The following is a 27871-nucleotide window of genomic DNA, read 5'->3' as shown; positions in this document are numbered from 1 at the left end:
AGCTATTGTTAAGGATGTTGTTTTCCTGATTATAATAAGTCTCCATGTCATTATTTGTGGGCTAACAGTACTGATGAGAAAGTACAACTACAAATGGCATCCAGTGTCCAGTCACATGTACCCATATAAGGCCTGAAAAAGCTTTAAAAATATTCTGAATGCAGAAGAAGCAGCTTCTTGGAGACCGCAGACTCTCAGGTAAGCTTCTCATACAGAGGCACAGCTCTTTTAAATGCAGCTAACACTTGAGCAGATGTCACTGGGTACAAATGCCTGCTGCAGGTGGATACAACAAATTCTCAGAGCTGAGGTGGGCAAATGTGACTCCAGGTCCAGTACTTGCTGGCATGAGGCTAAACTCATGGGAATGAACTGAGGGGGTGGAGCCAGCAATCTAGCAATTTTTGCTCACACAGTCAGAGAAGGCTGCAGAGAAGCAGAAAGCCAGATCCAGACACAGAAAACCTCTAAAAAGATACAAATGTTTCAAAAGGTTCAAAATTCTGAAGAAAGAAAAAATGGGTATAGACAGTCATAAAAAAAATAATCTGAAAATAATAAAGTCTTTAAAGAGAAAGTAAAGTAATGTAAAATGAATAAGCCACATAAGGATACGAAATACACAGAAAGTCTGGATCCTGTACGGTGTTTTGTTGACTTTGAATTTTTTAAGTGTTAATAAACAAAAAGTGATAGCAGCTTAGAGATACTGGGTTGTGGAAAAAACTGCTGAATTAAACCAGCCTATACATTTTTAAAATGTCTTAGCTTCAGAACGGAAGTCAGGATATGTGTTGTGTTGGGGGAGAGATTATGCCTTTGTTTCCACAGGAAACAAAAAGCTATAATTTCTTCAAAACTAATAAAGATCAGATTTGAGCCAGGTAGTGGTGGTGCACACCTTTAATCCCAGCACTAGGGAGGCACAGGCAGGCAGATCTCTGTGAGGCCAGCCTGGGCTATAAAGTGAGTTCCAGGAAAGGTGCAAAGCTACACAGAGATACCTTGTCTTGAAAAACTAAGGGGAAAAAAGGGTCAGATTTGACTAGGGAGACCTCCTAAGGCTCTTGGCTGCAGACATGAAGGAGGAAGCCAGGAAAGATGATGTGTATGCTGATCCCTCTGGGATACTATGGGAACAGCTCTGAGACTGGATGAGACATGATAAATCTTGTTGTTTACAGAGTCCTTATAACTTACTATATTACAGTTTCGATATGCAGTACAATGGGCTTATAAAGCTGACAGATGCCTTTTACCTACTCAGACATAGAACAAAAAAATTCATCTTTAACTGACTTGTGCACACTACACATTTCATACTTATGTTAATGCAAATATATATTACCTTTAAAAGTTTATGTGTTTCCAGAAAAAAGGACCAGACACCATTAAAGTAACCTGGGTAATTCAGCCTCTCAGAATACCTCTGTTGCAGTTCCTCAAAATTCTGCATCCAGATAAACTTCAGTACTGCTAGCTGAGATGGTCCATCCTCACAGGCTACTCCATCCAAGACTTTCCCATCATAAAGAGACTAAACAAAAATTAGTACACCTAGCTCTCCCAGGTGATCATAATTCCAATTATTTCAGGGTCCCCTAAAGATGCCATTGCCCCAACACAATAGGAAGCAGTCTAGAAAACATGATGCCCACATTTCCAAGAGGTAAGATGGGTGGGTTTTGGTCATTCAGTGGGTAATGGATGTTTGTCATCACTTAGAGGGGTTAGTTGCAAGTTGTTACTGGTCATGGTAAAAAATAAAACTAAACAAAGGAGGTTGGTTGGCTTTAAGGATCTCTTTCTGAGAAGAAAAGGGGGAATATAGAAAAATAGGATAAAAGGGTAGATTATTGAATCTACTTTTAAACCAAAAAGCAATTATTCTCAAATATTTTATATTGGTATAGATTTTTTTTGTATATTGATACAAATCTAAGGTTATTTTTTCCTAGAATATACTCTATATATGTTTCTAGTCTTTATTTTTTTTTTTTACTTTGGTTTTTCGAGACAGGGTTTCTCTGTGTATCTTTGGAGGCTGTCCTGGAACTCGCTCTGTAGACCCGGCTGGCCTTGATCTCATAGAGATCAGACTGCCTCTGCCTCACAAGTTCTGGGATTAAAGGAATGTGCTACCACTGCTTGGCATATGTTTCTACTCTTGTTTAAGATTTTTTTATATTGATGCAAATTTACGGTTATTTTTGTTATACTGTATGTATGTCTCTATTCTTGTTTAAGGAATTGTACCTATACTGTTCATTTAAAAAGGTAATGTATAATTTAAAAAACAGATTAGTAGTTAGTCACCTGTAATAATCAAACTTGTCATTTTAGATATGTTTTCAAAGTTAAACAGAGATATATTTTTAATAGAGAGATGGTCTTCAAACGCTTTAGAGACCTCTAGAATATGACATTTAAAATGTTTTGTTAAAAACAAACATACATTTTACTAAAGTTAAAAAAAGGGAGAACTAGGGGCTCATCATTCCTCTCCACATTCTATTCTTTCCCTTGTTTTATATATTTTAAAATTTTTTTATAGGTGGATTCTGCTGGAGTTTATCGGTGGATTCTGGTGGAGGATCTGATGCAGATAAGCACTGGGGGGCTCCTGTTGCAAATCACCCTCTGGAGTGATGGAAGGATCTTTCTACTAGCACGTGGAGGAGACCCGATCTAGTGTTGGTGTGGCCCTGGAGTTTGGTTTATGTCTTTCCTCAGGACAATGAGGTTCCTCTTTGGATTCCTGAGTACTGAACCTGCCCTGTGGCTGCTGCTGAAACCCAACATGACAGAGACCTAATGGGTCTATATGAAAAAAATCTACCCGTCTGATGCCAATGGAGATTGAGAGCCCAATATGGCCAGCTTTGGCAAGCATTAATGTAAGCCTAGGAACTGTAGCCATGAGATTGGATTCTCCAGAAGAGCTGCCAGCTAAAATCATGCTGGGATCAAGAAAAATGGGCCTTGGCGGTTCGTGTTCCTGGAGTTGTATCCATGCCAGTGGATGTCCATACAATCCAGAAGAGAATCTGACATTGCTGCTGCTGCTGTTGCTGTTATAACAATGGCGCACACTGCTGCTACTGTTTCTGGGATTACCATTTCATAATTGCTTACTACAGCTAGCACAGTGGAGACCCTAGCAACAAAAGTAGCTACCACAGTGAGTTAATCTTTCATTCTATTGGGCATAATAAATTTAATTCAGTAGTTATATACATCTCTATTGGCTTTGAAAATTATAAACTTATAAACTCAAGTTCCAGTTGCTTTTGGGATACTATCTTACAAGGACTCCAACGTACAATATGGCTCATTAAGGAAGGGAATGGCTCAGTTGCCTTTAGCCTACTGGCTATGGGTGAGATAGGACCTCTGTTGGTCTTTTTTGTATCAAACACACAAATTGCAAGCCCAGTGCCACTTTGAGATCTTTGGCAGCAATTAACCATGCAGCTCACACATGATTGAACCAGTATGATAATGAGTATTCAGAGACGGGTAATTCCTGGGGGGCACTCACCAACCTAAGACAGAGCACCTGTATGGCCTGGGCAGGCATCTCCATGACAGGTAAGCTGACCTGCTGACGTCAATATGCAACCCAAGTCAGAAGCTCATTTTTTTAATAAAAGGGGGACCTGCAGGGTCCTGGCCCCCGTTTTGGGTAACTGTTGCCTTGCTTGCAGACCTTGACCTTGATATCCTCCCAATGCTAATTCCCTGCCAGATTCCACCCTCCTGAATGCTTAAGGGAAGTTCCTTGTCTGTGTATCCTGAATAATGGGCGTTAACAGCTTAGATGCAAGATTGTAAAACATCAGTAGCGAACTTCTGCCCTCCGGGGTCCTCCCATTGTGCTGTAAGCCTGTATTTAAGACCTCCTACCCCCTTCAAGAATTGACATTTGACATTTAAAATATATATATATATATATTTGAATGAATACTGCAAATGTAATCTATGAATACCACAAATGTGATTAATATCATGAGTGTAAGTAATGAATATCATGAGTGATGAGTATAATTTAAAAAATAAATAAAAAATAAAAAAGAAACCAAAAAAAGAAAAAGAAAAAAATGTTTTGTTAACATAGGGCTTTTCATGACAGTGAAACATGTCTGTTCCTAGCAGCACCAATTTACTTCAAAAAAAGGAGGATGAGAGTCAGAGAACTTCTATATGGAGTTTTCTTTCATTGTGGCAAAATTAGCCACTGGGTAAAAAAATGGCTTTGCCTCCACCGCTGATAATATGCTGTACAAATTGGACAAGCAGGACATAAAGAAAGCAACTGCCAAACTTTGCTAAAATGAGGTAAGACAGTCCTTCAAAATTTCTGCTTCACAGAAAATTTGTCAGATATTCTAGGCCTGTAGGCTGAAAATGGATGTTCCAATTTTGCAGAGGAACCTTGGGTGGCTGTCCAGGCAGCCAGCTGTTTCTGTCATTTCCATAGTTTTGGAAGTTGATTGCTCTGCATTTCCTGTTTACTCACATAATATCGTGTCTTTCTTGGGTTTTTGATGGGGTTGAATACTAGATAGTTATAGTTACAGTTTTTCTTATTACCAAATTTAGAAAAAAAAACCTTTCATAAGTGATGTAAAGTTTATAAGGTTGAAAACCATAAAAGCTTAAGTTGTTTGTCTAAGAAAATTTTTTAAGGTCTACAAAGATATTGTTAGGATGGTTATACAAGTTATGATAGAAAGTGGTTTAGGTATAAAACTTTGAACTCACTACGATAGGATGGATAATACAGTACTTTGTCTAAATTTGCCAAATACATATTGACTGGACATTGTGAATGAAATTCTTGTCTGATAATTGTCCTTATTGTATATAGTTTTTTCTGTGTTAGAGTTAAAATTTTACCTTTTTATTTAGACAAAAAGGAGGAAATTTTGAAGACTATTTGTACATTGTATGAAGATGTGTTGCTATGATTGGTATAGTAAAAAGCTGAACATCAAGTAGCTAGGCAGGAGAGATAGGTGGTACTTCTTTGCAGAGAGGAAATGACGGGAAGAAGAAGGTGGAGTCACCAGCCAGATACAGAGGAAACAGGATAAGAAGGGTGGACACAAGATAATGAGCCTCTTGGAAGAATGTAGATTAAAAATATGGGTTAATGTAAGTTATAAGAACTAGTTAGGAACAAGTGTAAGCTAAGGGCAATCTTTTATAATTAATAATAAGTCTCCATGTCATTATTTGTGGGCTGGCAGTTCCGACAAGAAAGTACAACTACAAATAATAATTTGACTTCTCTTTCCAATTTGTATTCCCTTGATCTCTTTTAATAGTCTTTTTGCTCTATCTGGAACTTCAAGTACTATGTTGAATATAAATGGAAACTGGACAGCCTTGTCTTATTCCTAATTTAATGGAGTTGCTTTGAGTTTTTCTCTATTTAATATGATGTTGGCAATGAGCTTGCTGTATATTGCTTTTGTTATGTTTCAGAATGTCATTTTTATCCATGATCTATCCAAGACTTTTATCATGAAGAAGTGTTGGATTTTGTCAAAGGCTTTTTGAGCATCTAATTAAATAATCATGTTTTTTTTCTTTCACTTTGTTTATATCGTGGATTACACTGACAGATTTTTGTATATTGAATCATCTCTGCATCTCTAGAATGAAGCCTACTTGGTCATAATGGATAATCTTTCTGATATTTTCTTGGATTTTGGTCAGCAAGTATTTTATTGAGTATTTTTGTATCAATGTTCATGAGGAAAACCGCTCTATAATTCTCAATCTTGGTGAAATCTGTGTAGTTTGGGTATCAGTGTGATTGTGGTTTCTTAAGAAGAATTTGGCAATGTTTCTTATGTTTCTATTTTGTGGAATAATTTAAGGAGTATTGGTATTAGCTCTTCTTTGATGCTCTGGTAGAATTCTGTAGTAAAACCATCTGGCTCTGTGCTTTTTGTTGTTGTCTTTGGGAGACTGTTAATGACTGCTTCTATTTTTTAGGTGTTAAAGGTCTATTTAAACTGTTTATCTGATATTGATTTAACTTTAGTAAAGTGGCACCTATTGACAAAATTGTCCATTTCATTTGTATTTTCCAATTTTGTGGAGTACAGATTTTTGAAGTATGACCTAATGATTTTTTGAATTTCTTAAGTGTGTGTTATGTTCCCCACTTCATTTCTGATTTTTTAATTTGAATATACCCTCTGTATCTTTTAGTTAGTTTGGATAAGGGTTTTTCTATCTTGTTGGTTGTCTCAAAGCATCAAATTTTGTTTTGCTGATTATTTGTATTGTTCTCTTTGTTTCTGTTTCGTTGATTTCAGCCTTGAGTTTGAATTTTTCCTGCCATCTTCTCTTCTTGAGTGCATTTGCTTCTTTTTTTTCTAGATCTTTCAAGTGTTCTGTAAAGTTGCTAGTATGAGATCTCTGAAATTTTTTTATTGAGGCACTCAGTGCTGTGAACTTTCCTCTTAGCACTACTTTCATTGTGTCCCATAAGTTTGGATACATTGTGCATTCATTTTCATTGACTTCTAAGAAGTCTTTAACTTCTCTCTTTATTTCTTCCTTCACCCAGTAGACATCTGCTGTAGGATGTCTTTCTGTATGCTGTGAATATGTGTGGTTCCCATTGGATAATAAATAAAGCTGTTTTGGCCTATGGCAAGAAAGCTTACAGCCAGGTGGGAAATCCAAGCTGAGATACAGAAAGAAGAAGGGAAGAATTAGAAGAGTCTTCAGCCTGCCGCTGAAGAAACAATAAGATGCCAGCAGACAGGTAATGCCATGGCCACGGGGCAACATATAGATTAATAGGAATGGGTTAATTTAAGATGAAGGAGCTAGCTAGCAAGAAGCTGAAACCATAGGCCATATAGTTTATAATTAATATATGCCTCTGTGTAATTATTTTATAAGCAGCTGTGGGACCGCATGTGGGAGACATTTGTCCTGACCATAAGTTGGGCAGGACAGAGAAACTTCCCTCTACATTTGGCACCCAAACATGATGGCAAAAGTTTCCATCTACCACCTGAAAGAACTTACTAAAACAGAGCTAAGAGCAGCTTGCTAGTTCATATGCCTTGTGGGGGCCATGGTACAGAGATGTCCCTGGACTGAGACACTCCAGCATTTTAGCTTGAGCAACAGCTTGGTGGATTCCTGCTGCAGTACACTGAGGCATCTGCAAGCCATGCAGCTCACTTTGTGGTGCATTTAGCATTTGTTAGTAAAGACAAAAAAGGGGGGGGGATCTAGGCTACATGCTTCTTGATGAAGGCATAGACCCACTGCTTTCCAGAGTTGGCAGTGAACAAGGCTCCCAGAGCTGGCAGTAAATTTACCTCCACCATGTTGGAAAGCTGAATGAAGTGGAGTCAATAGCCAAAGTTGCCACACAGCTTAGCAGTTTAAAATCTCTCCTGGACAGAAAAGGATTATAGATACACAATAAGACAGATTCAGATGGAATAAACCTTTAAATGTTTTATAATGTATATAAAAATATAGACAAGCTTAGAAGAGAGAGAAAAAATAAAGATAGTTATATAAAGAAATAGTTTTTAAAATTAAATCTTTTTTCAAAATTTTATAATTAATTTAATTTTACATATCATCCATGATTCTCCTGTCCTCCCTCCTCCATCCTCCCCCTGATTTCCCCCCAATCTACCTCCCATTCCCATATCCTCCAAGGCAAGGACTCCCCTGGGGATTCAGCTCAGCCTGGTAGATTCAGTTGAGGCAAGTCCAGTCCCCTCATCCCTTCACCTAGGCTGAGCAAAATGTCTCAGCCTAGGCCCTAGGTTCCAAAAAGCCAGCTCATGCTCTAAGGACAGGTCCCAGTCCTACAGCCTGGGAGCCTCCTAAATAGTTCAAACTAATCAACTGTCTCACTTATCCAGAGGGCCTGATCCACTTCCATGGGGGCTCCTCAAGCATTAGTTTACAGTTCATGTGTTTCCGCTAGTTTGCCTATTTGTCCCTGTGCTTTTTCCAATTATGGTTTTAATATCTCTTGCTCATATAATCCCTCCTCTCTCTCACTGATTGGACTCCTGGACCTCCACCTTGGGCTTGGCCGTGGATATTTGCATCTGCTTCCATCAGTCATTGGATGAGCATTCTATCATGACAGTTAGGGTGTTCGGCCATCAGATCACCAGAGTAGGTCAGTTCAGGCTTTCTCTTGACCATTGCCAATAGTCTATAGTAGAGTCATCTTTGTGGATTTCTGGGGACCTCTCAAGCAATTTACTTCTTCCTATTCCCATGAGGTCTTCATTTATCATGATATTTCCTTCCTTGTTCTCCCTTTCTGTTCTTAATCCAGCTGGGATCTCCATCTCCCCTAATCTCTCTTTCCCCCAACCCTTGCCCTCTATTACCCACCCACCCCTGCCCTCACATCCAGTTTGCTCATGTAGATCTCATCCATTTATCTGTCGTTGAGCTATCCCTGTGTCTTTCTTAGGGTCCTCTTTACTAGGTAGCTTTCCTGGAGTTGTGAGTAGCAGTTTAGTCATCCTTTGCTTTACATCTAGTATCCACCTATGAGTGAGTACATACCATGTTTGTCTTTCTGAGTCTGGGTTAAATCACTCAGGATAATTTTTTCTAGATCCATCCATTTGCCTGCAGACCTCATGATATCATTGTTTTTCTCTGCTGAGTGGTAGTACTCCATTGTGTGTATGTAGCACATTTTATTTATCCATTCTTCAGTTGAAGAGCATCTAGGTTGTTTCCAGGTTCTGGCTATTACAAACAGTGCTGATATGAACATAGCTTAGCATGTGCCCTTGTGGTATGATTGAGCATTCCTTGGGTATATGCCCAAGAGTGGTATAGCTGGTCTTGGGGGAGATTGATTCCCAATTTTCAAAGAAAGCACTAAATTGATTTCCAAAGTGTCTGTACAAGCTTGCATTCCCACCAACAGTGGAGGAGAGTTCCCCTTGCTCCACATCCTCTCCAGCATAAGCTGTCTTCAGTGTGTTTTTGAACTTAGCCATTCTGACAGGTGTAAGGTGGTATCTCAGAGTCATTTTAATTTGCATTTCCCTGATGATTAGGGATGTTGAGCAATTCCTTAAATGTCTTTCAGCCAGTTGATTTTCCTCTGTTGAGAATTCTCTGTTTAGCTCTATAGCCCATTTCTTAATTGGACTATTGGGTACTTTGATGTCTAATTTCTTGAGTTCTTTAAATATTCTGGATATCAGCCCTCTGTCAGATGTGGGGTTGGTGAAGATCTTTTCCCATTCTGTAGACTGTTTCTTTGCCTTGCTGACCATATCCTTTGCTCTACAAAAGCTTCTCAGTTTCAAGCGGTCCCATTGATTGATTGTTTCTCTCAGTGTCTGTGCTACTGGTGTTATATTTAGGAAGTGATCTCTGGTGCCAATGCTTTCAAGGCTACTTCCTATTTTCTCTTCTATCAGGTTCAGAGTAACTGGATTTATGTTGAGGTCTTTGATCCACTTGGACTTGAGTTTTATGCACGGTGACAGATATGGATCTATTTGCAGCCTTCTACACGTTTACTTCCAGTTATGCCAGCACCATTTGTTGAAGATGCTTTCTTTTTTCCATTGTACAGTTTTGGCTTCTTTATCAAAAATTATATGTTCATAGATGTGCGGATTAATGTCAATGTCTTCAATTCAATTCCATTGGTCCACATGTCAGTTTTTATGCCGGTACCAAGCTGGTTTTATTACTGTAGCTCTATAGTAGAGCTTGAGGTCAGGGATCGTGATGCCTCTAGAGGTTGTTTTATTGTACAGGATTCTTTTGGCTATCCTGGGTTTTTTGTTTTTCCATATGAAGTTGAGTATTATTCTTTCCAGGTCTGTGAAGAATTGTGTTGGCATTTTGATGGGGATTGTATTGAATCTGTAGAGTGCTTTTGGTAAGATTGCCATTTTTACTGTGTTAATCCTGCCTATTCATGAGCATGGGAGATCTTTCCATTTTTTGACATCTTCTTCAATTTCTTTTTTCAGGGACTTAAAGTTCTTGTCATACAGTTCCTTCACTTGCTTAGTTAGAATTACTCCAAGGTATTTTATATCATTTGTGGCTATTGTAAAGGGTGATATGTCTCTGATTTCCTTCTCAGCCTGTTTATCAATTGAATAAAGGAGAGCTACTGATTTTTTTTTTAGTTAATCTTGTATCCTGCTACATTGCTGAAGGTGTTTATAAGCTGTACGAGTTCCTTGGTTGAATTTTTGGGGTCTCTTATGTATACTATCATGCCATCTGCAAATAGTAAAAGCTTGACTTCTTCCTTTCTAACAACCTTGCCTTGTTCCTGATTTTAGTGGAATTGCTTTGAGTTTCTTTCCATTTAATTTGGCTGTTGGCTTGCTGTAAATTGCCTTTATTATGTTTAGGTATGTTCCCTGTATTCCTGATCTCTCCTAGACCTTCATCATGAAGGGGTGCTGGATTTTGTCAAATGCCTTTTCAGCATCTAGTGAGATGATCATGTGGGTTTTTTTCTTTCAGGTTATTTATATGGTGTATTACATTGACAGATTTTCATATGTTGAACCACCCTTGAATCCCTGGTATGAAGCCTTCTTGATCATGGTGGATAATTGTTTTGATGTGTTCTTGCAGTCAGTTTGCCAGTATTTTATTGAGTATTTTTGTATCAATGTTCATGCGGGAGATTGGTCTGTAGTTCTCTTTCTTTGTTGCTTCTTTGTTTGGCTTGGGAATCAGGGTAATTGTATTTTCATAGAAAGAGTTTGGTAATGTTCCTTCTGTTTCTATTGTGTGAAACAATTTAAAGACTATTGGTATTAACTCTTCTTTGAAGATCTGGTATAATTCTGTGTTGAAACCATCTGGTCCTTGGCTTTTGTTGTTGTTGTTGGAGACTTTTAATGACTGACTCTATTTCCATAGGGGTTATTGGACTATTTAAATAGCTTATCTGTTCTTGATTTACCTTAGGTATGTGGTACCTATCCAGTAAATTATCCATTTCTTTTATATTTTCCAGTTTTGTGGAGTAGAGGTTTTTGAAGTATGACCTAATGATTCTCTGAATTTCCTCAGTGTTAGTTGTTATGTCTCCCTTTTCATTTCTGATTTTGCTAATTTGGATGCTCTCTCTCTCTCTCTCTCTCTCTCTCTCTCTCTCTCTCTCTCTGCCTTTTGGTTAGTTTGGATAAGGGCTTGTCTATCTTGTTGATTTTCTCAAAGAACCAACTCTTTGTTTCATTAATTTTTTGTATTGTTCTCTTTGTTTCTATTTTATTGATTTCAGCTCTCAATTTGATTATTTCCTGGCATCTATTCCTCCTGGATGACTTTGCTTCTTCTTGTTCTAGAGCTTTCAGGTGTGCTGTTAAGTCACTAGCATGAGATTTCTCCAACTTCTTTATGTGGGCATTTAATGCTATGAATTTCCCTCTTAACACTGCTTTCATAGTGCCCCATAAGTTTGGGTATGTGGTATATTCATTTTCATTGACCTCTAGGAAGTCTTTAATTTTTTTTATTTCTTCCTTGACCCAATGATGATTCAGTTGAGCATTATTCAGTTTTCATGAGATTGTAGGCTTTCTGTAGTTTTTTGATGTTGTTGAAATCTAACTTTAAACCACGGATGTCTGATAGAAAACAGGGGGTTATTCCAATTGTTTTGTATCTGTTGAGATTTGCTTTATGGCCAAGTATGTGGTCGATTTTAGAGAAGGTTCCATGGGGTGCTGAGAAGAAGGTGTATTCTTTTTTGTTAGGATGGAATGTTCTGTAGATATTAAGTCCATTTGAGTCATAACATCAGTTAAGTCTTTTATTTCTGTTAAGTTTCAATTTGGCAGATCTGTCCAGTGGTGAGAGTGGGGTGTTAAATCATATATAAAACCCCACACTATTAATGTGTGGGGTTTTATATATGATTTAAGTTTTAGTAATGTTTCTTTTACATATGTGGGTGCCCTTGTGTTTGGAGCATAAATGTTCAGAATTGAAACTTCATCTTGGTGGATCTTTCCTGTGATGAGTACTTAATGCTCTTCTTGATCTTTTTTGATTGATTTTAGTTTGAAGTCTATTTTGCTAGATATTAGGATGGCTATACCAGCTTCCTTTTTAAGACCATTTGATTGGAAAGACTTTTCCCAGCCTTTTATTCTTAGGTAGTGTCTGTCTTTGAATTTGAGGTGTGTTTCTTGTATACAGCAGAAAGATGGGTCCTACTTTCATATCCATTCTGTTAGCCTGTGTCTTTTTATAGGTGAATTAAGTCCATTGATATTAAGGGATATTAATGACCAGTGATTATTCATTCCTGTTATCTTTTGGTGGTAGTGTGTATGTACTTCTCTTCTTTGGGGTTTACTGCTGTGGTGTTATCTATTGCCTGTGTTTTCGTGGGTGTTTCTGACATCTTTAGGTTGGCATTTTCCTTCTAGTGCTTTCTGTAGGGCTGGGTTTGTGGATAAGTAGCGTTTAAATCTGTTTTGTCTTAGAATGTCTTGTTCACTCCATGATGATTGAAAATTTTGCTGGGTATATTAGTCTAGGCTGGCATCCATGGTCTCTTAGCATCTGCATTACATCGGTCCAGGTCCTTCTGGCTTTCAAAGTCTCCATTGAGAAATCAGGTATTAATCTGATGGGTTTGCCTTTGTAAGTCACTTGGCCTTTTTCTTTTGCTGCTCTTAATATTCTTTCTTTATTCTGTATGTTTAGTTGTTTAATTATTATGTGTCGAGGGGACTTTTGGGGGGATCTATCAGTTTGGTGTTCTATAGGCTTCTTGTATCTTCACAGGCATTTCCTTCTTTAAATTGGGAAAGTTTTCTTCTATGGTCTTGTTGAATATATTTTCTGTGCCTTTGAGTTGGTATTCTTCTCCTTCCTCTATCCCTATTATTCTTAGGTTTGGTCTTTTCATGGTATCCCAGATTTCTTGGACATTTTGTGTTGTGACTTTTTTGGCATTGGTATTTTCTTTGAGTGATGAATCCATTTCCTCTATTGTATCCTCTACACCAGAGTTCCTCTCTTCCATCTCTTGTATTCTGTTGGTTATGCTTGCATCTGTGTTTCCTGTTCATTTACTCAGATTTTCTATTTCCAGCATTCCCTCTGCTTGTGTCTTCTTCATTGTTTCTATTTCCCTTTTCAGGTCTTGAACTGTTTCCCTCACCTGTTTCATTGCTTTTTTGTGGTTTTCTTTAAGGGATTTATTGTTTCCTTCCACTTTTTTATTTGTCTTTTCCTTTAGTTTTTTATGGATTTCTTCCCATTTTTTGTTTGACTTTTTCTCATTTTCTTTATTGATATCCTCCACTTTTTTGTTTATCTTTTCCTCAATTTCATTTTTAATTTTTTCTTGAAAGGCCTCTAGCATCTTCATGATGCTATTCTTAAGGTTGCTTTCTTCTGCTTCTTCTACCCTGTGATGTTCAGGTCTTGCTGTTGGAGGAGGGCTAGGTTCTGGTAATGCTGTATTGCCCTTTTTGTTGTTGTATGTACTTCTGCCTTGATGTCTTCCCATCTCCTGTCTAATAGGTATAAGAGTTGTCTGTGTCTGAGCTAGTTGCTAGTTGTTCCACTCTGTGTTTGTGTCTCAGGTGGCCCTTCTGGGTCTAATCTTAGCTCTTGTTCTGATTGGAGCAGGCAGTTTCTGTGTCTCAGGGAGCTACTCTTGGGTCAACCCAAGCTAGTTGATCCTGTGACTCACGAATTCATACTTGATCTTATCAGGGCTCTTGGTCCAGTCAGAGCTGACATATTCGGCATTTCAAGAAGCCTCTCTTGGTCCAATGAGAGGTGGTAGATTCTACTTCTCAGAAAGCCACACTTGCTCTAATCAGGGCTGGGAGATTCTCCTGAGTTTACTCTTGGTCCAATGACAGCTCTTTGTCCAATGAGAACTCTCTCTTTCTCTGGGCCAGATGGGAGCTCTCTGGGCCAGATGGAAGCTGGGGGTTGGTCTCCATGTCTCAGGAAGTGGCAGTGGTCTCAGGCAGGTGGGTGTGGGGGCAGGTTGTGTAGATTGCAGGGTCCACTGGGGGGTCTTGAAGAAGAGGAACCTTCCCAAGGGAGCCCTGCCCACTGGCTGGCAACTCAGGCTGAGTTGGGCAGGTCTTCCCAAGGAACCACTGGGGCCCAGAGATGGGAACTTAGAGCAGGCCTCCCTGGGTATGGACCCAGTCACTCACCTCTGGGCCAGATGGAAGCTCTAAAAATTAAATCTTTAAAGATAGTAAAAATACAAAAGTTAAGCCATATAATAATGGAAATTACACAAAGAATCTTATTTTATTGCTTCAGGGATTCTGAGCTACAGAGAAACATTTGATTGTAGGGGCTACTAAGTTAAACCAATATATAAATTTTAAAGATATCTTAACTTTAAAATTTATATCTAAGGATACGTTGCTTTGGAAAAGAGGTTTTGCTTTTGTTTCCACAGCAGATGAGAACCTATGGGTTGCTTCCACACTAATGTGATTTGACCATTCAAGACCCCCTGAAAGGTTAATACATTCTCACTGACTAGTTGAGCCAAGACTTAACTATAATTCTTAATTTTCTCAGGATCCCCATAAGATTGTCAGTGCCCCCAATCACCAGGAAGTAGTGTGGGAAGCTATGCTCAAATTCCTAAAATACTGTTTCTAAATGTTTATTTACATTTAAAGTAGGTTGGTTATAAATGCAATCTCTTTCTAAAGAAGAAAAAAGGATACAGGTGTGATAAGATGAAAGAGCATATTATTGACTCTGTTTTTAAAGAGTAACAACTTATTTTAAATTGCTATGGATTTTCGTTTATTGATACAAACTTAAAGTTAATTTTGTTATACTGCATATATATCTTTACTCTTGTTTAAGGTATTATGTTTAGGCAACTCATTTAAAATTGTAATGTACCATTAAGAAGTACAGATTAATTATTTGTCATCTATGATAAACTTACAGTCATGTTATGTTTTCTAGGTATAAATAGATATTTTTCAATTAGGTAGGTAATCTCAAAACACTTCAAAGACCTACAGAATATGGCATTTAAAATGTTTTAAGAACTTAGACTTTTCTGGACATTGAGACATGTCTGCTCCTGGCAGCACCAATCTACTTCAGAGAAGGTGATAGGCATCAAAGAAACTCCATATGGGGTTTGCTTTATTTATGGCAGAAGTTAGCAATTTGGGCAAAAAAAAACTGTTCTTACCTGGACTATTTGACAGTATGTTGTATAAACTGGACATGCTAGACCCATAGGAAGGTGACCATTGAACTTTACAAGGTGAGATGATCCTTCGGGTTCTTGCTTCACAGAAGAAAGTGCCAGACATTCTACAGGACACAGGGAGAAGCAACTGATGAACTTTTCCAGAATGGGTAGAACAGTCCTTAAAATTCCCTGCTTCACTGAAAGTTATGGCAGAGACTGTAGGCCTGTAGGCTGAAGATAGATGTCCCAACGTTACAGAGGAACTTTGGGTGACTGCCCAGGCAGCCAGATGTCTCTGTCATTTCTAGAATTTTGGAAGTTGCTTACAATGCATTCCCTGTTTATTTAGGTAACATTATATCCTTCTGGGGTCTTTGATGGAGTTGAAGACCAGATAGTTTTTCTTAGTCATGATAAAACATAAATAAGATATAAAACTTTAGACTCACAAAAATAGAATAGATGATAGAGTATTTTCTTTAATTTTGTCAAATAGACTAGATATTGTAACTGTAATTCTTTCTTGATAACTTTTGTTAGATATATTTTACTATGTTAAAGTTAAAACCTTCATTTTTTGATTAGACAGAAAAGGGGGAGTGCTGTGGGATCGTTCTGTATGTTGTGAATTTGTGTGCCTCCCATTGGATAATAAATAAAGCTGTTTTTGTTTATGGCAAAAACAACTTACAGCCAGGTGGGAAATCCAAGCAGAGATAAGAGAGAAGGTGGAGTTGGGAGATACATCAGCCTGCCACCAAAGGAGCAACAAGATGCCAGCAGACAGGTAATGCCACATCCATGTGGCAACACATAGATTAATAGGAATGGATTAATTTAAGATGAAAGAGCTAGCTAGCAAGAAGCTGAAGCCATAGACCATACAGTTTGTAATTAATATAAGCTTCTGGGGCTCTGGATGGGAGAGATTCGTGCTGACTGCAGAGCCAGATGGGACACAGGGAAATTTCCTTCTGCATCATTTAGTGGAGAGTTGTTCAGTTTCCATGTGTTTGTAGGCTTTCTGCTGTTTCTGTTGTTCTTGAAATTTAGCTCTAGTCCATGGTTGTCTGCAAGGATATGGAAGAGAGGATATTTCAGTTTTCTTGTACCTGTTGAGACTTGCTTTGTTGACTGAGTATGTGGTTAATTTTGGAGAAGTTTCTATGGGAAACTATAGAAGGTATATTCTTTTGTGTTTAGGTGAAATGTTCTGTAGATATCTATTAGTTGCACTTGGTTCATGATGTCTGTTAGCTCCAGTATTTTTCTGTTTAGCTTTTGTCTGGATGATCTGTTCATTGCTGAGAATTGGGTATAGTGGGTTAGTCTCCCACTATTAATGTATGATTTAAGCTTTAGTAATATTTCTTTTACAAATGTGTGTGCCCTTGCATTTTGGGCATAGATGTTAAAAACTGAAATGTCATCTTGGTAGAATTTTCCTTTGATGAATATGAAGTGTCCTTCCCCATCTTTTTTAATTAACTTTGGTTTGAAGTCTATTTTGTTACATATACTAATAGCTACACCACCTTCCTTCTTGGGTCCATTTGCTTGGAAAATCTTTTTCCAGCCCTTTACTCTGAAGTAATGTCTATGTTTGATGTTGGGACATGTATTTTTGTATGCAGCAGAAGGATGGATCCTGCTTTCATATCCATTCTGTTAGTTAGCTTGTGTCTTTTTATTGGGGCATTAAGTCCATTGATATTGAGAGATATTAATGAACAATGATTGTTAATTACTGTTATTTTGGTGGTAGTGGTGATGTGTTTTACTTTTGGTTTTTCTGGTGTGAAATTATTAATTTCCTGTGTTTTCATAGGTGTAGCTAATGTCCTTCAGTTGGAGTTTCCCTTCTATTACCTTCTATAGTGCTAGTTTTTTCAAATTTGACTTTGTCAAAGAATATCTTGTTTTCTCTGTCTATGCTGATTGAGAGTTTTGCTGAGTATAGCAGTCTGGGCTGGCATCCGTGGTCTCTTAGAGTCTGTAAGACATCTGCCCAGGCATTTCTTGCTTTTCGATTCTCCATTGACAAGTTGGGTGTAATTCGAATGGATCTGCCTTTATGTGTTACTTGGTCTTTTTCCCTTGCAGCTTTTAATATTCTTTCTTTGTTCTGTACTTTTAGTATTTTGGTTATCACGTGATGAGAGGACATGCCTTTCTGGTCCAATGTATTTGGTGGTCTATAAGCTTCTTATACCTTTATAAGTATTTCCTTCTTTGGGTTAGAAAATTTTTATTTGATGATTTTGTTAAAAATATTTTCTGGGCCTTTGAACTGTGATTATTCTCCTTCCTCTATTTCTATTATTTTTTGGTCTTGCCTTTTCATAGTGTCCCAGATTTCCTGAATGTTTGTGTCAGGAAGTTTTTAGATTTAACATTTTCTTTGATCAATGTATCTACTTCTTCTATATGTCCTCAACACCTGAGGACATTCTCTCTTCTAACTCTTGTATTCTTTTAGTGATGCTTATATCTGCATATCTGCAGTTCCTGGTGGTTTTTTTTTTCATTTTACTCAGTTTTTATTTTCTCTATTGCTTCTATTTCCAATTTCAGGTCTTGAACAGTTTTATTCATTTTCTTTTCCTGTTCGTTTGTTTGTTTCTTGGATTTCTTTAAGGTATTTATTCCCTTTTCTCCAATTGTGTGCTTGTATTTTCCTAGATTTATTTAAGGAATTTAATCATTTCCTCTTTAAGGACCTCTATCATCTTCATAAAGTTGGTTTTAAGGTCATTATCTTATGCTTCAGTTGTGTTGGAATATTTTGGGCTTGCTGTAGTAGGATAGCTGGGTTCTGGTGGTGCAATATTGCCATGACTGATGTTGATTGTGTTCTTACCCTGGCATCTAGCCATCTGGGTTTGGGATGATCACAGGTCTAGGCACTGATTTCTGAGTTTGTCTTTGTTGGATGGGTGTTTTGTTCCTTGGTTTCTGTTTCCTCTCTGATCTTCTGGTCTTCATGGCCTAGATTTCTATTGGCCAAGGCATGACCTCTAGTCCATCAGGGAGTCTCTGTCCAAATGTAGGACTGGACTTCTGGAGGCTAGCTTGGACTTTGGTCTAGCAGGGGGTCTCTGCCTGAGTTTTCTTATATGTTTTTCTGGCTGGCATAAGGTGGGGGTAGGGGCACAGCAGCAGGAGTTGGAAGTGAGGCAGGGAAGGGTGGCAGTAGGTTGATTCTTTGGGATCCAAACCAATGGCATGGGAAGGTTCTGAGGGCAGGTGGTCTTTTCCCTGTTCTTCTGAGCAGCAGACCTTCCTCTGAGCAGTATATATCCACTTGCATCCCAGTATTCTTTACTGACCTCATTATCAACCATAGGATCATGTCAAAAATGGAAATGGACTGCATAGAAGAACCTCAGTGAGTTAGAGTCTACTCAAGTAGGAGATCTACTTTAATTATGAATCAATTCTAAGCAACAGATTTGAACAGGGAGCCAATAAATTATTGTCAGTACTGGCCTGTATTTAATGTTGATGATATTACTTTCTAGACTGTACACACATACAGATACACACAGATACACACACACACACATATACACACACACACACACACACACACACACTTACTTTCACATAAATTATATCAGGTAGCTTCCTTGCTATGCTTCTTATAACTACATCATTATATCTTTCATTTCTCTCTACAATGAGTATTCGTGTCTGATGTTAAAATGACTTAGATATTTTGGATGGGAAATGACCACCCATAGTTAGCATGCTTCCACTTCCTTGTTATTACATTCTATGAGACCTTCCTCACTTCACATGCTTTGGCTGTTATCCTTCTTTTCTCCAGTGTCGTTGTTTGTTCATACAGATAACACTGATCAGCAGGAATGTGTATGACAAAAAAAATTGTTTTCTCTTAAGTTCAATTAGTACAGATTACAGTTGAATTTTACCTGTCATTCCTTGAAAACATGAAATACTAATGCTTTTGTATGTCTCTTTCAGCTTTTCCATCAAGCTTCTTGTCAACCTATTTTCAGTCAGGAATTTACAGTATTTCTTGTGAAGATTTCTTTGCATAAATATTTTGTTTCTTAACTTTGTGCCACATTTCTCCTTTCTTTTTAAAACTCCGTTTCTCAAACTGAAAATCTCATCCTCTCTTGGCATGTTAAAACAACAAGCAGATGTGGTACACATGCTGTTGGTTTTCTGTTTCTACAGGAGGAAGTCGGTTGAAAGAGTCTATTTTGACCAGCCCTCAATGCCAGTGCCACCAGGGCCATCCTTAGGATGTCCCCTCCTGTCCATCACCCCATTGCACACAGCTGCTGTGAACATACAAAGTCATTTCATGCTATGCCAAACCCACACACAATCTTGGTCGTCCAACTGTACAATAATCATTTGTTATTTTTTAGTATAAATGTCTAACATTATTGTCACTTTTTAAAAACATTTTCTGTTTTTTTTTTCTGTTTTTTGCCTAAGATGTAACTTTCTGAGAGAGAAGACTCCCTGAAGAAAAATTTTCCTGATTCAAAATTATTCCACATCTGACTTTTTGGATAGTTTGGCAATATCATTTATAACACAGATTATGTTTAAGAACATATGTAATTGCAGAGGCAGGCAGATTTCTGTGATTTCCAGGCCAGCCTGGGCTACAGAGTTAGTTCCAGGACGGCCAGAGCTACACTGAGAAACCTTGTCTCAAAAAACAAAACAAAACAAAAAACATATATAACTATAATAAAGGTTTTTCAATTTGAAAATACATGTAAAGAACAACTAAGTGTCTGTATAAGCATATATTCAATTTTACAGATATTTTTACTTCTGTTATTAAACATCCCCAAGATTTCATAGGTTACATGGATTATTTTACATTACTAACTTACATTACTCATCTTATTCTAACATTTAAGCAGTGCAAGAAGACTACAGAACTCTCCCTTTTCAAATACCTAGTTCTTGATCAACCAGAGGGAAATAAATACACCAAGAGCCAAAGGAATGTAGTTTTTGTTTGGGATGCCTATATCTGAAGAAAATTTTCACTAGAAAGAAGGGAAAAAGAAAATGTCACTTAGTTGTCCAAAAAGTATGTGGCTTACTAGTTTTAAGACTAATGTATCCTTCAGTATAAAAACATTAAGCATAATTTAAAATTTCACTCTGGACAAGCTTTATATAAACAGCCAGAATGCCATCACTCTTTCAGGTTCCTTCACATTCGCTCTGTTCTGTCTTGCTCTGCTGCAGCCATCACCAGCATCTGAGCTCAATCAAAAGCATTCTTAGATACACACACACAAGGAAAGATCTTTTTTAACTGATTACAATCCCAGAGTTTTCCTATGCAAGGACATATGGAAACTTCAACCCTTGGAGAATTCATGTTTCTTAGCTAAAGCCAAGAATCTCATGAGGAAGAAGCAGAGTGCCTTCTTTGAACTTCCAAAAGATGAGCTGTAATCTGCTTATCTCATTAGAAGTGACTCTCAATGTCTGTCTTTAATCATTGAAGTGTTTAGGGTGCTAGTGGGGGCTGCAGCAGTGTGAGATGGAAAAGAGCAAATGTAAGTGATTCTAAAAGAGAGGATGAGATTCTAACTGTATTTTAGGTAAGGCTTGTCATTAGGAGAGAACTTCCATATATTAATGTGCTTTGGAAGTCCATAAATATGAATCTTAAACACAACAATATGATTCTAAAGAAAGTGAAGTGGTGTTATCTTATTGCCATAGAACATGAACAGAGTCCTTTGGGCAGAAGGACATCCAGAATAATACAGACAGTGGGGCCTCTTAGAAATGCAGAAGGTGGGTCTTCTCCATAGTCTTCTTTTCAATAGCTCCCCCAGGGAATCTGTATGAACATTAAACTGTAAGAAGCACTGCTCCTGAGCCTTTATTCTTCTCTCTTCTCCTACATTTACTTCCTTGGCAACTGCCTCACTCTATCTTTTCCTGATGCCACATCCCTGTTTTAACTCTGCAAAAGTTTCAGAGTTCTGTTGTAACTATGACCAGTCTGTGAATTGATGGAATATCAACGGTGGATGAACTTTATCTTAAGATCATTCCCATTCCAGTACTTAGTTCTAAGAATATTACACAGAGGTGAAGTAATATCTGATAACAAGAAACCAGGTCAAGACCATTACAGTCAAGCTACATTAATTCATGCTGACTCATATACAAAATATTGTCTACTGGCTTGAAAAAAATAAAAGGAGAACCCTAAGCCTCTGAACAAATATTAATAGTTATAGTTTTTAAATGATTTAAAGTAGCAAAGCCTAAAATATTTAATCAACCACAACCCTCCATTGATTTAATTCAGTAACTGACTTTATCTTTTGTGTGTGTGTGTGTGTGTGTGTGTGTGTGTGTGTGTGTGTGTGTTTGAACCTATAACCATGCAAGTACTCTGTCACTAAGCTATATCCCTGGCCCCTTTTTCATTTTCATTTTTGTTTTGAGGCAGAATCTAACTGAGTTGTCCTATCTGGCCTTGAAGTTGAAATCACCCTGCTTCAACCTCCCTAAGTGACTGGAATTGCAGAAATTTCTCTGTCAATCAAAGAAGATTAATGTTCACACTTTGTCCCTTCTCATGGCCCACAGAAATTTTTCATGGTCACTTATACTCCAGTCCTAAAATTGTCTTTGATATGTTCATTTTTTGAGCAAATATTCATGGAATCTTAACAATTCTTTGTTCTCAATGTCTGTATCTATTTCATCTCTTCTATTGCCACTTCTAATTCTCTGAATGACATCCTTATCATCACTGACCTTGAGGAACACAGAGAAGCCCCAGACTAGCTTTCATAAATGTCCTATTCCTTTATACCAGCTAATTTTACACATATTCCTAGAAGCTCTGCACTATCTCCAGAGTAAGTTTTGTTAACAAGTTTAACAGCTTAAAATTTATGCATCCTAACTATGTAGTACTGGTGCACACCTTTAATCCCAGTGCTAGAGAAGCAGAGGCAAGTGGATCTCTGTGAGTCTGAGGCCAGCCTGATCTACAAAGTGAGTTCCAGGATAGACAGAGCTGTTACACAGAAACTCAGTCTCAAAAATAAATGTACTCTAATAATGTCCCACATTAGCATCGTGGCTCTCTGTTGGGAGCTGCATGATGTTCCTGGCAGTTACATCCAGAAATGAGGCTGTGGTGGCTATTCTAGGTTGTCAACTTGACTACATCTGGAATTAACTAAAACCCAAAAATGAGGGCACACCTGTAAGGGATTTTTATTTAATTTTTAGGTAGGAAGTTGTACTTTTAATGTAGATCTTTGAGGTGGGATGACATACCTTTAATCCAGATCTTTTGAGCTGGGAAACCCATAGCTAATTCAGCCTTCTCCTAGAAGCCTATATAAGGACATGGAAGAAGGAAGCTTTTGCTCTTGGCTTGTTTTTTCTGGCCTTGCTAGCAAGCCCATTCTTTCATTGGCATTAGAGCCTACTTCTTGGTATTCCAGCACACACTGAAGACAAGCTGAGACATACAGTTCATGGACTGAGAAACTACTGGATTCATAGGCTTTCTGTTCATAGCCAGTCATTGTTGGATTAGCTGGACCATAGCTTGTAGCTCATTCTAATAAACTCCCTTTCTATATATAGAGATATTCATTTTATAAGTTCTGTTGCTCTAGAAAACCCCGACTAACACAGTAGCTAAGGACAAAGCTCTCAACAGTGCATGTCTAACAGTGTATGAGGATTGTGGGGAACTTCTTAACTTCTGTCTATTGTATACCAGCCTAACACGTGTCTTTCTGTGCCCCTTTGTTCATGCATGGCTTTCTGGGCCAGCTGTTTTGATTTTCAATCATTCTGACCCCTAGTGTTATTTCTCAGATGTTTCACTTCTGCACTGTGTAATGATGTCTGTCTTCCATCAGTATTCAACCTGGAGAAGCTTCAGCTTGAAAGCTTGAAAAGATACATTTGAATACTTTTTTAAGTATGAAAGGATTTGAACAAGTCTTGTCTCTTGTCTTTTTTATTTATCTAAGCAGACAAAGTTCTCAAACAGATCTGGCCCCATTTCACCCTCTATAAATTCCACACAGCCTCCTTTCCTCTTGGAAAGAACAGATTACAGGCAACACACACACACAGACACACACAATGAATGAATTCCACATTACTCAGAGGATTTAGAATGTCTCATCACTTTAGCCACACCAGATAGCCTTCCTTTCCCCAGCTCTATGAACTTCTTAAATTTTGCATCTATTTTCAGTTTCAGTTAGGGTTCCTGTGGTTTTGTATCTGGTAAGTTCTTCTTGAATTGATTAAATGGTGTCTCTTTAATCTCTCTTCCAACATGTGAAATAAATTTGGGTTGTTTTTGTTTTTTTGCAGTAGAATTATTGCTTCTGTGCAATATTTGTTGGCTGAAACCATAACAATTCTTTTCTTTTGCTTAACAGGAGTTTTTCCATAGTGGAAAATGTTTGATCCTAGACACTTTGAAGTCACACAAAATACTATAAATATGACCTTGACCTGGACAGAGGGGCCTCAAAGATGCTTCAGCAGGTAAAGGCTACAGCTGCCATGCCTGACAATCTGAGTTCAGTCCCCAAGACCAACAGAGAGAGAGTCAGCTCCCACAGATGTCGTTTGACCCTGACCTTCACATAGCTCTCTCTCTCTCTCTCTCTCTCTCTCTCTCTCTCTCTCTCTCTCTCTCTCTCTCATAAATATTTTTTAGTAAACTTTTTAAAGTCACTACTAAGGATGTAATTTATCTACTTACCATTTAATGCCAATTCCACAGCAATTTCTCCTGTCAACATCCATTCTCAGTAATATTGTCTCCATAAACCTCTCTAACTTCAACCATTAGACAACAAACACAGAATTAAAGGGACATCAAAAAAGTTACGGCTGCCTTTTAACATGGAACTTTCTATCTTACTACATAAAATATGTCCTTTTTGGACTGTAGAATCATTCATAACTTTGTTCTACAATATTACTAAATGTACCTACAGGTAATTATATATTTATGTATTTATATATTTAATTTATTTATATGTATAAAATATAAAATGAACAAGTTGTAATACATTGAAGTAAATTTTAAGATAAAAGATGTTGTAAAAGAGTTTCTAACATTAAAGATATTAACTTTAAATTTTAATACACTTAGAATGGTCCTATAAATTAGTATGACCAGTTGGAAAGGACAGGAAGAGAAAACACATGCCTTACTCCCAAGCATTCACCATTTATAAAGCTTTTATTTTAATATTCTATATAATACCTCCACAACACATTGAAAATGGAGATGTCGAGTCAGTGCCTACATAGAGTCTTCACCCCTGCATTCCAGAATCTTTGGTACAGGAACATATTCTAAATGCTCTCAAAAGAGAAATGTAAATACCAAGCCAGACACAATGTTTATCTACATAGGTACTACCTTTAAGATATGGTAGGGCAACCATAGCACTTGTGGGGGTAACCAAACAATAACTGCTTTGACTTAAAGCCCACTCCATGAGATGGAACCCAGACGCCTATACCTAACACTTCTTGGGTGGTCAACAATCTGATACTAGATATACCTGGGACCTATGGCAAAACCAAACAATACTGACATAAAAAGAAAAAATGTGGTGATAAAATGACTCCTAATGATATTCTGCTACACTCATAGATCAGTGCCTTGTTCAACTATCCTCAGAGAGGCTTCCTCCTGCAACAAATGGAGACAAATAGCGAGATCCATAGCCAGACATTATGCAGAGAGTGAGAGACCTTGGAACACTCAGCCCTAAATGGTATTTCTCCATCAAATCCCTCCCCTGGAGTGGAAAGAACATGAGAGCCAGAGAGAGTGGAAAACATCCGGAGAACACGGTGCTCTAAATCAACACAAGCAAAGCTCGTATCGACTTCCAGAGGCTGAAGCACCATGCACAGGGCCTGCACCAGACCATCTGCGTATTTATCATGACTTCTAGTGCAGTGTTCTTCTGGGGCTCCTGGGTGTGCAAAGGAGTGGGGTCTCTGATTCTCGTGCCTACACGCTGGGCTCTTTTTCTCCTGTTGGTTTGTCTTGTCCAAAATCCACATGATTGTTTTTTGTTTTATCTTATTTATTTTGTTGTATCTTTTAAAGAGGAATGAACAAAAATGAAAACCTAGCTACTAGGATAAGGATTAACACCTGAACTGTCACTTCTACATGCTGGGAGAGGCAAAGTCAGTTTTATCCAATAGAGTGACACTGAGTCAACCAGAGGACAGACCTCAGGTTCAGAAGTATTTGACCAGCATGTAATGGACTCCATGTTGCTGTTTGTTTTTGTTCTGTATCTGTACTTTCTTTGGTTACAGTTTGGTAGGAGATTTTGTTTGTTTTTCTTTTAGGGTGTGGTTTTATTCTATTTTCTTGGGTTTTTTTCGGGGCTTTGTTGTTATATTGCAGTTTTGTTTATTTTTTGAGAAAGAATTTAAAGTTATGTGGGTAAGGAGTAGGAGAGGATCTGGAAGGACTTGGAAGAGGGGAAGAATATGATCAAAATATATTTAAATGTAAAAATTGTTTTAAATAATAAAAAGAAGGATCTTAAAAACTTCAAAGGAAAACGCATTTTCCATATGACCAGTTAAGCCGATGTAAAACATATTTAGCATTTTTAATAATAAAATGGAAGACATGTAAGTCATCTTTAAGCCTTAAATAGTTAGTAGATAGACCTCAAAGTGACCATCTCTTTTCAGGTCCTTGAATGTCATCACCAATATATGCTTACCAAGCCTCCAAAGTCATTTCAGCAAGAATCCTTCTCCATCATTTAAAGCAGCTCCTCCAGATCTTACTCTTCTGGCTTACCCCAACATGAATGCTGCTGAGTCAGTCCAGTAAGAGCGCCCCTTCCTTACTGTATTCTATTTGCTCATTCAAATGACTAAGCTCCTCCCACTCCGAACCTGAAACTTGCCTGTAAATCTCCACTTGTTTGGAGTATGGGGGTCCCATCACTCTTTTGTCTTTGAAAGCTTCAACATGAGTCTCAGTTGTCTTAAACAAAAATTTTTCTCATCATCTTAACAAGCACCAAAATAAAATTTTCTAAGAGCTGTGGAACCATGATCCAGGATCACGATGAGTCAAACCTATCACCTAGAACTACAGCTGGTCAATTATGGATTCATTTCTTCACACCTGACTGATGGAAGATGGATGTCATGAACTCCAGACACAGGAATGACCTTGTGACATTTCGGACCTTGAGATTATACATCTTCTCTAAAGCTTAATTCAAGCTCAAGGCTAAGGTAGCTGGCTGGAAAACAAAACTCCTACACAGAAACCTTGCTGTTTCCAGACTTCTAGGATAGAGTGTTTTCCCGTCTATCTGGAAAGCCTGTAAGGAACTGAACTCAGGACCCTTGCTACTCAATCTCCACTTTGCTGTGACAAAGTGACTGACAAAAGCAACAGGAAGGGGCATTTATTTGGGTTCAAATTCAAACGCTTCAGTCAGTCCATCATGTGGGGAGGGAAGCTGGCCATTGCATTCACATCAAGAAGCAGAGGGCAGCCCTCCTTCCCCTTCACAAAGCTGACTCCAGGGCGTGCTGCCCAGGGAGAAGATAGGATGCTGGAGGCTCCTCTCACCCCCAGAACACCATGTACCGGCGGGGGCGAGGAGGGGGGTCCGGTCCTGCCTCCTTGCCTACCAGGCTCGACCCCAGAGCCAGCTTTCTCCTCGGACTCTATCATTCCCACCCTTCTGGTCCCGCTCCACTCCACCCACTTCTCCATCTTTTCCTCTTCTCTGGTCACTCACACCCACACATCCTCCCACGCACCCTCTTCCTCAGGCTCTCCCACTCTCTCTCAGGTTCAGACTCTCAACTCATTGTGGGTGGATCTTCCTCTGGGAAAGAGGGAGGAGGGACCAGGACCTGAGTCGCACAATGGTTGTCTAGATGGGCTTAGTAGCCTTTTTGAGGGACCTCCTTGCCCCTATCCTGGGACTTTGATACCTTTCCAAGTTCCCGGAACTTCCCACCCTTCCCCTGCATCCCATCAGGAGATCAGTGTATGGAGGTTCAACACCTGGCAGTCAGGTATAAGAAACTGAGACAAGAGCTTTGTACCCTCTTCCTTAGATCCCACTACTTCAATCTATATTCAATAGATGTGGAATCCGTCAATGAGATCAAGGGCCAGACATGGTACATTATGTCCCTGACCCTTTGCTGCTTCCTGTCTTGGAACTACTTTTATACAGTTTTGGTTGAAGATTCTATAGCTCACTCAACACCCTGAGAACTATACCCTGCAAGCCAGCGGTGTCTAGTAGGTCTGCCCGGCGGCCTCATTTGTCACCATCACCTAGACAAGCTGATGCCTTCACACTCACCTTCAACGCCTGTGAAAAGCCTGCTAGTGAGAGCTCTGGTGGCCCTGGCCTCTCAGAACCAGGGCCCATCTAACACATGTGCTCCGAGGCCTGATCCAAACTGGGTGAAGGCAGCCCTGAAGACTTGGCTACGCACCAGAGGTGAAGGTGGATAAGAAAGTCCAGAGCGGGTCACCTCCCCTCCACTCTCCATCCTTCTTCCCATCTCATGCTGTGTAAAGCTGCTGTGTAACCTAATTTG

At 38.5% G+C, this 27871-nt stretch overlaps 1 pseudogene; it reads left to right on the top strand.

The window, feature by feature from the left end:
• Positions 1-158: 158 nt before the first annotated feature.
• LOC102915313 (uncharacterized protein C6orf136 pseudogene) lies at positions 159-27785 on the top strand (annotated as a pseudogene).
• Positions 27786-27871: the final 86 nt, after the last annotated feature.

The sequence above is a fragment of the Peromyscus maniculatus genome, chromosome 6 (assembly GCF_049852395.1).
Source record: "Peromyscus maniculatus bairdii isolate BWxNUB_F1_BW_parent chromosome 6, HU_Pman_BW_mat_3.1, whole genome shotgun sequence".
In the NCBI taxonomy this organism is placed as follows: domain Eukaryota; kingdom Metazoa; phylum Chordata; class Mammalia; order Rodentia; family Cricetidae; genus Peromyscus; species Peromyscus maniculatus.
Note: the sequence above shows the minus strand (reverse complement) of the source record. Positions and strands in the feature narration are given on the sequence as shown.